This window comes from Pan paniscus, chromosome 14, assembly GCF_029289425.2.
Source record: "Pan paniscus chromosome 14, NHGRI_mPanPan1-v2.0_pri, whole genome shotgun sequence".
NCBI lineage: Eukaryota > Metazoa > Chordata > Mammalia > Primates > Hominidae > Pan > Pan paniscus.
This window is the reverse complement of record NC_073263.2, coordinates 43,897,444-43,906,959: the sequence shown is the minus strand read 5'-3', so window position 1 is coordinate 43,906,959 and position 9,516 is coordinate 43,897,444. Positions and strand designations below refer to the sequence as shown.

Sequence of the window (9,516 nt, the reverse complement as noted above, 5' to 3'; positions counted from 1 at the left end):
CCAAGGGGAGCCCTGGCAAGCTGGGCAGACACCCCCATTTCCTTGTTTCCTCATCATCCTTCAAATTCATATGAGCACCTACAATCTTTCAAGCATAGGGGAGAGAACAGTGAACAAAACAGAGCCCCTGTCCTCCTGAAGCTTATATTCTAGTTGGGGAAACAGAAAATAAATAAATAAAGATATATATACCAGCATAGGAGATGGTGGTTAGTGCTGTGTAGAAATCTGCTACGGCACGTGGTGGGCAGAATGTGTGTGTGTGCGCGCGCACGTGCATGTACATGCTTTATTATAGTTAGTGGTGTCAGTGAGGGCTTTTTGAGGAGTGACATTTGAAGAAAGAGCTGAGTGAATTTGAGTCATGGAAATATTGAGGGGAGAAGCATCGGGTGAAAGGAAGAGCATGTGCAAAGGCCCTTTGGTCTCACGCCGGGGGGTGGAGGCAGGCTTCGGGCCTTATCATAGAGGTCTGGGCAGCGTCATTTCTGCTCCCCCTCAACCCTTGCCAAACCCTGGCCACTTTTTGGACACATACCCAACAATTTTTTAAATTATTATTTTTAATTGTGGTGAAATGCACATAAATTTAACATCTTAGCGATGTTTAAGTGTACAATTTGGCGGCATTAAATATATTTATTATTGTGCAACCATCATCATCACCCATTTCCGGAATGTTCTTATAACCCCAAACCAGAACTCTGTGCCCAGGAAATACCAACTCCCCGTTCCTTCCTCCCCTGAGCTGCTGGCAGCCACTGTTTCCTTTCTGTCTCTATAAATGGGACCACTCCAGGTACCTCACACAAGTGGAATCACACAGTATCTGTCTTTTTGTGAGTGGCTTATTTCGCTTAAGCATAACATTCTCCAGGTTCATCCATGTGGGGGCATGTGTCAGAATGTCCTTCTTTTTCATTGATGAATAGTGTTCCATGGTGTGGATGTGCCACGTTTAGTTTACCCGTTCATCCTCTACGGTCGGTGGACACCTGGGTTGCTTCTGCCCCTTGGCTATAGTGGATAATGCCGCTATGAACATGGCTGTACAAGAATCTCTCCAAGTCCCTCTTTCAGTTCTTTAGGAGACATTCCTAGAAGTAGATAGACAGTTTTAGCTCCCTTTTCCTTGAGTTGATCCACTGTGCTTTGCACGCTGCCCCTTGTTAGTTTATGTCACTGTTAGGGAGAGCGTGTTGATCGGCTCACCTGTTTCCCTCCTCTCAGCTGTAAGTTCCTGGGGAATAGGGAGTGGTGCTTGGCACTGCACCCCCTGATGCCATGGAAGGCGCACAGTCTGTGCCCCAGCAGGATTTATTCAGTGAGCAAGTCTGGAAAGGGCTGCTCCAGAAGGAGGGTGAAGGCTGGGCTGCACAGAGCCTGCACCTTCTTTGTATTTTTACATTGGGCTTCTCTGACTGCCCCTAAAATAAAAATGGGGATAATCCATCTTCCTGTGAGAGAAATGAAAACACACGAAGACTAAATGTCCTGTCCGCTGTCCAGGTGCAGTGAGGGGCGTGGCCAGGACCAGAATCCCTGCTTCCCTGTTCTCTAGTCAGTGCTGCTGCTGGAAACCAGAGTCTTCTTTTGTTTTCCCTCTCACCTCTGGCTGCCTCTCTCTCCCCTCAAAGGTCAGAGCAGTGCCAAGGACAGAAGAGAGAGTAGATCCAGCCTTGGCCCTGCTAGGCTGGGCAGCCTGGCAGGTAGAGTCAGCAGGGGTAGAGCTTGCTTTCCTGTTCACGATCTTCAACCAAGTTCAGGGAGGTCTGAGTACTGAGGCCTTCAGAGCCACTGCACCCCAGGTAGCTCAGGAGAACCTCCGAGCGCAGGAGTGCAAAGGCTGGCATTCTTCAGGCTCTGAGGCTGTCCCTCCCGGTGGAGGTGAACTGCTTCTTATTGGTGTGGACAAGACTGTGGGTATGTGTCTGAGTGTGTGGAGGTGATACAGAGAGGCCTAAGGGGTGTGTGTGTGTGTGTGTGTGTCAGGGGGTGAGTGTGTGTATGAGAGAGGCAGAGGCAGCGGGAGAGAAAGAGAGCGCAATGCAGAGAAGAAGGCAGAACCTTCCTCATAGAGTTTTGGGGGTTACGTGATCTGAAAAGCACTTGGAACAGTACCTTGCTCACAGCAATGGCTGCGTTGATGATTTTTATTGTTATAGAGGCACAGACACAGAGAAAGGCAGAGAGGGAGAGGGGAGAGTGAGGAAGGAAGGTGGGAGGCGGCAGGAGCGAGGAAGAACTACATTCTGGAAACCTCAGAGATTTAACAAAAGGGTGGAATCTGGGAAAAGCTCCCCTGCCTGCTTGTTCTCTTATAAAGCTGATTATGCTTACCTTCCTCCCCCATGGTATTTTAAACTTAAATAACACAGTCTCCATTGTGTAAAGCAAAATAATTTTCCAGATTCCCTGTGTACCTCAGTGCACCATGCTTAGGGAATCTGCCCGGCAACACAGACAGACTGTGGGAGTCTGCCGCGGAGGCTGCGTCCCCCGCTTGCTGGTTAGGGTACTCCTGTGTGCCCAGCCTTCCAGGCCTGGCCTCCCCCCAGCCCCCTAGCCAGCCCCCAACACAAATCATTTGGGCTTTATCTTATCTTTAGCAGGAGAATGCTTCCCAGATGTGTAGGATTAATGGTGAATATTACACAGCAGCCCCTGGACAGAGATGGGTCCTGGGTGACTCCAGGCCCTAAAAACCTTTCTCCAGTGTGGACTAGCGGGGAGCTCCAGCCCCCACCTGAGAGTTGAAGGAGCATCCCCTCCCTGCTTTGCGATGGCTCCAGAGACAAGACGTGTGCCCTGCCCCCACCCCACATTGTCTACTTTGATTTACAGCACAGCCATCACAGGGGGACCTTTTTGGTTAACATTTACAAAAGTGCTTTCTGTCTGGTTTCTAGATGGAGACTGACAGGATCCTGGCTTGGGGGCCTTCCGGCAGCGCTGGCTGCTGGGCTGGCAGGCTCTGGCGCTCCCCTTCCCCAGAACTGACTTTGTCCCTGGCAGCCATGGTGGCTGCACTAACCACATTCTTCCTCCACCTTTGCACTAAGAAAAGCAAATAAGCAGACCAAAGAACTGTTTGCATTTGCCCCAGATGCTCCCTGGCTGCGGGAAGAGGTCAGTAGGGAGCATGCAGGGAGAAGGGAAGGGAGACCAGCTTCTGCAGGGAGGGCACGCTGGCCACCTAGGCCTGGGGAGGGACGAAGGCAAGGCTTGTCCAGCCCAGCACAAGCCTGCAGAGGGGCACTGTGGGCACAGTGCATGAAGTCCGAAGAGGTGATGTGCTAGATACCCCAATCCTTGGCATATTCTGCATTTCAAAACATAGAATAAGTAGTCTTGCCACTATAAAGTGGCAAGAGCTGTTCCTTAGCAAGAGAAAGAGATAGAAACAGAGACAGAGAGAAACAGACACAGAGAGACAGAGACGGAGACAGAAAAATACACAGAGAAATGGAGAGACAGAGAGAGAGAGAGACATACAGATAGACAAAGGCGTAAAGAGGCCCCCCGCACCCTAGGGATATGTTGTCAAGGGTGGCTTTTTTGTTATAAAGATTTGCAGCCTATTTTGCACGGCTGGCCGGCCTTGGCCTCCTGCCGTCATTGCTGCCCCAGGGAAGGCTGCTCGCTGGCTTCCTCCCATCCCCTTGCCACTGGCAGCAAAACCTAGCTGGGTTATGACATCAGCGACTTTTCCCCTTCTCAGCCCCGGGGTAGATGGGCCAGGTTGGAAAGCAGCAGGAAACTTTTCCAACACTAACAAACAATGAGCTCAGGTAGCAAGCCCTGATATTAGAAAACGGGAGAGACTCTTAGGGGTTTCACTCAGCCTGAAAGGGAGCCATGTCTTTCCCAGAGCCAAGTCCCAGTCCCTTTTCAGGGCAGCCGGCCAAGCTGGGAGATTGGGAGCTGGAAAGATGTCCCCTGAAATACAGGTTTGGTGACTCTAACCGTGAATGGCCCCGATTCACAGGGGAGGGTTGCTGTTCCTTTGCCATCCTTTGCCTATTTGCAGCACTTGCTGAAAGATAGAAAGAAACACCCAGACAGGAGCTTGGGCTGTATAGGCAGGGGACAAATGAAATGTTTTCCTACTGTGTAAAAAGTCCAAGTGTTCCCATATATGCAGAGCTTGGAACAATGTCATCAACTCCTCTTCGTTTTTTTCCAAACAACCTCCTTTAAGACACAGCAAACAGCAGTGCTGCGGAGGTATGTCTAATTGCAGATACTTTTTGTTCATCATCATATTGAACGTCGTTGCGTGTTCCAGCAGCCATCAACTTCCTCAGGAGGAAAATTCAGTTGTGCACTGAGCGACAGCGTGAAGAGATCGGGCCAAGCAGGCAGGGTGCTGCAGGTCAACAAGGTGCTGCTGTGCTCCTGAAGCCTTCAGGAGCCTCAGCCTGGGAGCTCAGGAAAGGGTGGGGCTCCAGCCCACCTGGCTTTCCGCCTTACTGAGCTCCAAACACAGGCTTGTTCCACATCACGGAGAGCCCTTATCCTGCATGTGCGTCTCGCTCCCTGACAAGCCTATTTGTGCCTTGTCACCAGAAATGTACCTTTTTTCTTCTCTCATCTGTCCCTGACACCCCCAGCTTATCTAGCCTGAAGAGAGGCTATCAAAATGGTAATAGCCAGACGGAAAACAAGGAAAAATAAGTCCTTTCCCATAAGGAAGCAATACGGATTTTGGAACCGGAGAAATTTCTACTATTCTCCCAACATCATTCCCTCCGTCTTGGGTGTGCTTCCAAGAGGGTTGGAGGTGTCACCTGCCGTACCCCAGGACTGGCTGAGGGAAAACACACCTGGAGATTTCCTGTAAATGAAAAAGTGAATCACTAAAAGGGGGAGCTGTCATCCCCTGGCATTTATCTGTGCACAGGCGACCTAGTTTTGGGATGGCAGCAGAACCCAGACAACTGAGCCAACACGTGGAGGGAAGCCCTCACTAGCCTGCATTCGACTTGTGTGAGACAGCAGTGAACGTTTACGTGCAAAGCCACTGAGCTTTTGTTGTTGTTCCTGCAGCACAGGGCATTCTAACCTGCCTAATACTGAAACGAGTACTGTTAGGCTCGATCTGTGAAGAGGAGAACATAAAAGGCCTGCATATTCTCTTTTAGGTCCTAAAAATGCAGTGCTCTCTTCTTGGCCTTGCTCTGACCAGGCTGTTTAAAATCTGTCACCCCGCCAGTCGCCACTGTATTATCTTTATTTTTCTTCATAGTATTTATTGATAATTTATGTGCTTATTATGTCTCCCTGACTGGAATGTAAGTTTCATGAAGGCCAGGACTTGTGCCTTAAAACAGGGCCTGGCACAGAGTAGGCACTTAATGTGTATTTTTGAAAGTGAATTGTGGGCTGAAAATTCTGATTTTTCAAAAAAGTTAATAAAGGCGAAGGCCTTCCTTGCCTTTATTAAATGCTTAAAATGGATCAGTGGTGGGGTAGAGATGGAAGGAGTCACACACATACTGTACCTTCAACGGGTTTCAATCTAACTGGGAGACAAAATATAGAAACATGAAACAAGCAGAGAGCAAATCTCTAGGTACATAAGAGTTAATTAAGTACTAAGGGTGTACTTAAATTTGTGAGGGAGGAAGGGGAAGAGGACTGTCCAGAGGTATGGCTAACCACCAAAAACTCTCTGGAGCAGACAGGTTTGGCAGCAGACTGAGAGCAGGGTTCTCCAATTTGAGCTTGCAGAAGAATCACCTGGAAGGCTTCTAAAACCTACACTATTGGCCCCACCCCTAGAGTTTCTGATTCACTAGATCTGGATTATACCTGGGGATCTTTTTTTTTTAGACAGAGTCTTGCTCTGTTACCCAGGCTGGAGTGCAGTGGCACTATCATAGCTCACTGCAACCTCGAACTCCCCGGTTCAAGGGATCCTCCCACCTCAGCCTCCCCAGTAACTGGGATTTCAAGCATGTGCCACCAAGCCCGGCTAATTTTTTTTTTTTTTTTGAGATGGAGTTTCATTCTTGTTGCCCAGGCTGGAGTGCAATGGTGCAATCTCAGCTCACTGCAACCTCTGCCTCCTGGGTTCAAGTGATTCTCCAGCCTTGCCTCCTGAGTAGCTAGGATTACAGGCATGTGCCACCACGCCCAGCTAATTTTGTATTTTTAGTAGAGATGGGGTCTCACCGTGTTGGCCAGGCTGGTCTTGCACTCCTGACCTCAGGTGATCCACCCACCTCAGCCTCCCAAAGTGCTGGGATTACAGGTGCCCACTGCCGTGCCCAGCTTAATTTCAGTATTTTTAGTAGAGATAGGGTTTCTCTATGTTGGCCAGGCTAGTCTCAAACTCCTGACCTCAGGCGATCCACCCACCTTGGCCTCCCAAAGTGCTGGGATTACAGGCCTGAGCCACCACACCTGGCCTCACCTGTATTTTAAATTGAGTTTTACTGGGTAACAGCCATGGTCATTCATTTACATATTGTCAAAGGCTGCTTTCAAGCTACAACAGCAGAATTTAACAGTCTCAAGACCATATGGCCTGCAAAGCCTAAAATATTTACTGGCCCTTTACAGATAAAGTTTGCTGACCCCTAGAGAGGAAGTCATGGCCCATGGCTGGCAGATGGAAGCCTCAGGACCTGAAGATTTCTCAAAGAAAGGGACCTGCTGCTGACAGCGATTAATATATGTTCACAGCTTACAGCTGAAGCCTGATGATGGCTGTAGGAGAAAGGACATCACCCAGATGACATTTTGCCTCCAAAGCTCTGGGGACCAATTGTGGAAGAACTGCAGGGATATTATGTTAGAATGTTCTTGTGTCTGGATAGGATGAGAACTGTCTTATAACAAAGTGCAGCCCCCATGTCTGAGGGCATGTTTCCTGTGTTTAGGCACGTCCGAAGCAGGGAGCACCTTCAAGGGGCACTGGCCTTCCCAGAAACAGTGTTTGACCTGTGATGATGTCCTGGGGGAGGGGACCTAGGCAAAGACCTTAGCCTTTCCATAAGGCACGATTATTCTCCTCTATAGAGCCTCAAAAGTCAAGTCAAGTAGCAAGCACACTGTGCTCCAGTCTGTGGTCACAGACACACACAAGGACTGGAGCAAAACCAAACATAGTGTATCATCACTGCTGAACCCCCAGGAGCCCCCAGATGCTTCTGAACGTGAAAGGAGAAAGAAGCTGTCAGAGATCAGGTTGAATGTGGTGGGTTAGGTGTGCGGCATTGCCTCTGGGTCCCTGCTTTGGTTTAATTAAACTAAGTCTGGTGGTGAATTGGTTCCCAAATGTTCATTGGTGGATGGGTGGCATCAGAATTGTCTACATCTTTTAAAAAACACTTACGCAAAACCTATGCATGTCTTCCTCTGAGAGTTTGATTTTCAGCAGGCTTGGGGTGGATTCCTACTTTTAAGAACTCCCCACGCCCGTCCTAAGTGATTGTGATTCCCAGTAAGTGAATGCTGACAAATTGAACCTTCCAGCATGGACATTTATTTATGAAATAAATGGACATTAATTTCACAGTCTTTCTATGGATTCGAGGTGGTGCTGGATCCACAGGCTCACCTGGCCCCCTAGCTTTCTCTGCAGAATCTGCCAATGTGCCTTCAATCCCAAAAGAAGTCGCTTTTCATGTGCCGCTGGAGCTTTTGATTGGCGGTGACTGAGATGGGACTTTAAGTTCTCACCAGGATGCAAAGTGGGGTTCCAACTTTACTGCTTTCTGAACCCTGCTGATCTGTCCCCAACCAAGGCTTGATTTTCTTCTGAAGCGCAGTATTTTTTAAACTGTGGTTGAAATCTATTCATGGGTTATAAAATCAGTTGTTGAGGATGCAACCATTTTGAATTAATTTTTAATTCAAAAAATTAGACTAGAAATTTTTAATTTTAATTCAAAAAATAGACTAGAAAAAAATCAGTGCATCATGTATGGTAGGGATAAGTGTAATTCTTTCTGTAAAACTTGTTTTGGAGGGTATGTTGTGCATTGGGCTTCTGTGTATTTCTTACTAGGTTTCACAGGGAAACTGCTGTCATCTCTGCAGTACAATATAGATCAACAATGGCCCTAACTTCCTTAAGACAGCTCTCATGTCTGCTTGCAGAGAACAGATGGAAAAAGTCACCAGGGAGGGTAGACTGCCATATACAAGTACTTCAGGGAGGCTACCTGGAAACTAATAGAAAACCAGTTTGTGGATGATTGCAGAGCCTGGGGAGAGAAATCAATCTTGGACAGTTTTATGGATGGCAGCCAACAGCCTACCACGCTCAGCCCATCGCACCTGTCACCTGGGGACAAGCAGGGTCTATCTGGAATGGACTCTGGCCAGGATTCAGTTTCTGTTTCCTCAAAATGGGGATAATCACCCTCTTGACTATTGCTGTTATGGGAAAGGCCAAATTAGGGGGAAAAATCCTGTCCAATAAGGGATGAACCACAAAGCTCAGGCCAGTAATGGCCTCTATTGGTGGTTTGGGAGGTATGCTTGTATGGGCATTAAGGGAGAAAGAGAAGGTCTGCACTCTAATCAAGTCTAGGCAATGTGGGAGTTGGAAAGAGACACATGGGAACACAGACCCAGTCACCTGAAGGCAAGAGCCTTTCTTTTTCCTCCTCTTGGCAGGCAGCGTGGGCTCCCGGGCCCCAAGCAGGATCCCTTAGGGCTGATCTCTTACCACACACTGGTCTGACTTGGTGACCTAGAAGAGGACAGTCAGAGCCAACAGGATGAGGGGACCAGCTTGGAGAGCATCTATTGTATGCCACCCTTGAGTGGCTGGAAATGTCTTCTGCCACTTTGCAAGGGGCTGGGGGCTGGGGAGTGGGAGTGGCAAGGGAACACGGGGTGGTAGACTGTTCCCAGGGCTGCTGGTTTTGGAGCAGTCTGACTACCCTCTCTTCTTAGTGGGAAGGAAAGGAGGAAGAAGGGGGAAGGGATGCTTTTGGAGGGGAGCTCAAAGGGTGGGAGAAAAGAAAGCCTGAAAGAACATCACTAAAGGGTCTGAAGTTAAAGACTCCAATGAACAAAAAGCCCCCTAATTCAAACAGTACCACTAACACCAAAACCTGTAAAGTGGTCCAGAGAGACCCTGGTCATGTCTGTCACTTTCCTTTTTAAAGCTCTCATGAAGTTAATGAATGAAAAAAATTGCTAATGCAAAGATGGAAATTAATAAAAACAAAAGCATGCTTCATATTGCAGGGTGACCACCTCTAATCCTACCAGTGATCCTGTGGCTGTCCCTGTAACTTCCTTTGGCAACACCATGCTTTGAGAAGCTGTGGGGAAGGCTGGCCAGGGAGAGAGCCTCACCCCCCAATTCTGCCAGCTGATCCCCCAGAGGGCTGCAAGGCTCCTGATTTACCCAGACCTCTGGAGTGGCTGAGGCTGGGCTCTGGGGTTGGATGGTTCTCACCAAGAGGCCTGGGACATCTGCTCTGTGCTAAGCTCCGAGGCAGACCACAGAGGAGATAATGACTAATCGGACCTTCACATACATTGTACATG

General features: G+C 48.6%; 1 long non-coding RNA gene across 1 annotated transcript; it reads left to right on the top strand.

The window, feature by feature from the left end:
- Positions 1-579: 579 nt before the first annotated feature.
- LOC130540765 (uncharacterized) lies at positions 580-9,192 on the top strand. Its single transcript, XR_008954759.2, has 2 exons — positions 580-1,923; positions 6,568-9,192. It is a non-coding gene; the product is annotated as an uncharacterized LOC130540765 (long non-coding RNA).
- The last annotated feature ends 324 nt before the right edge of the window (positions 9,193-9,516 follow it).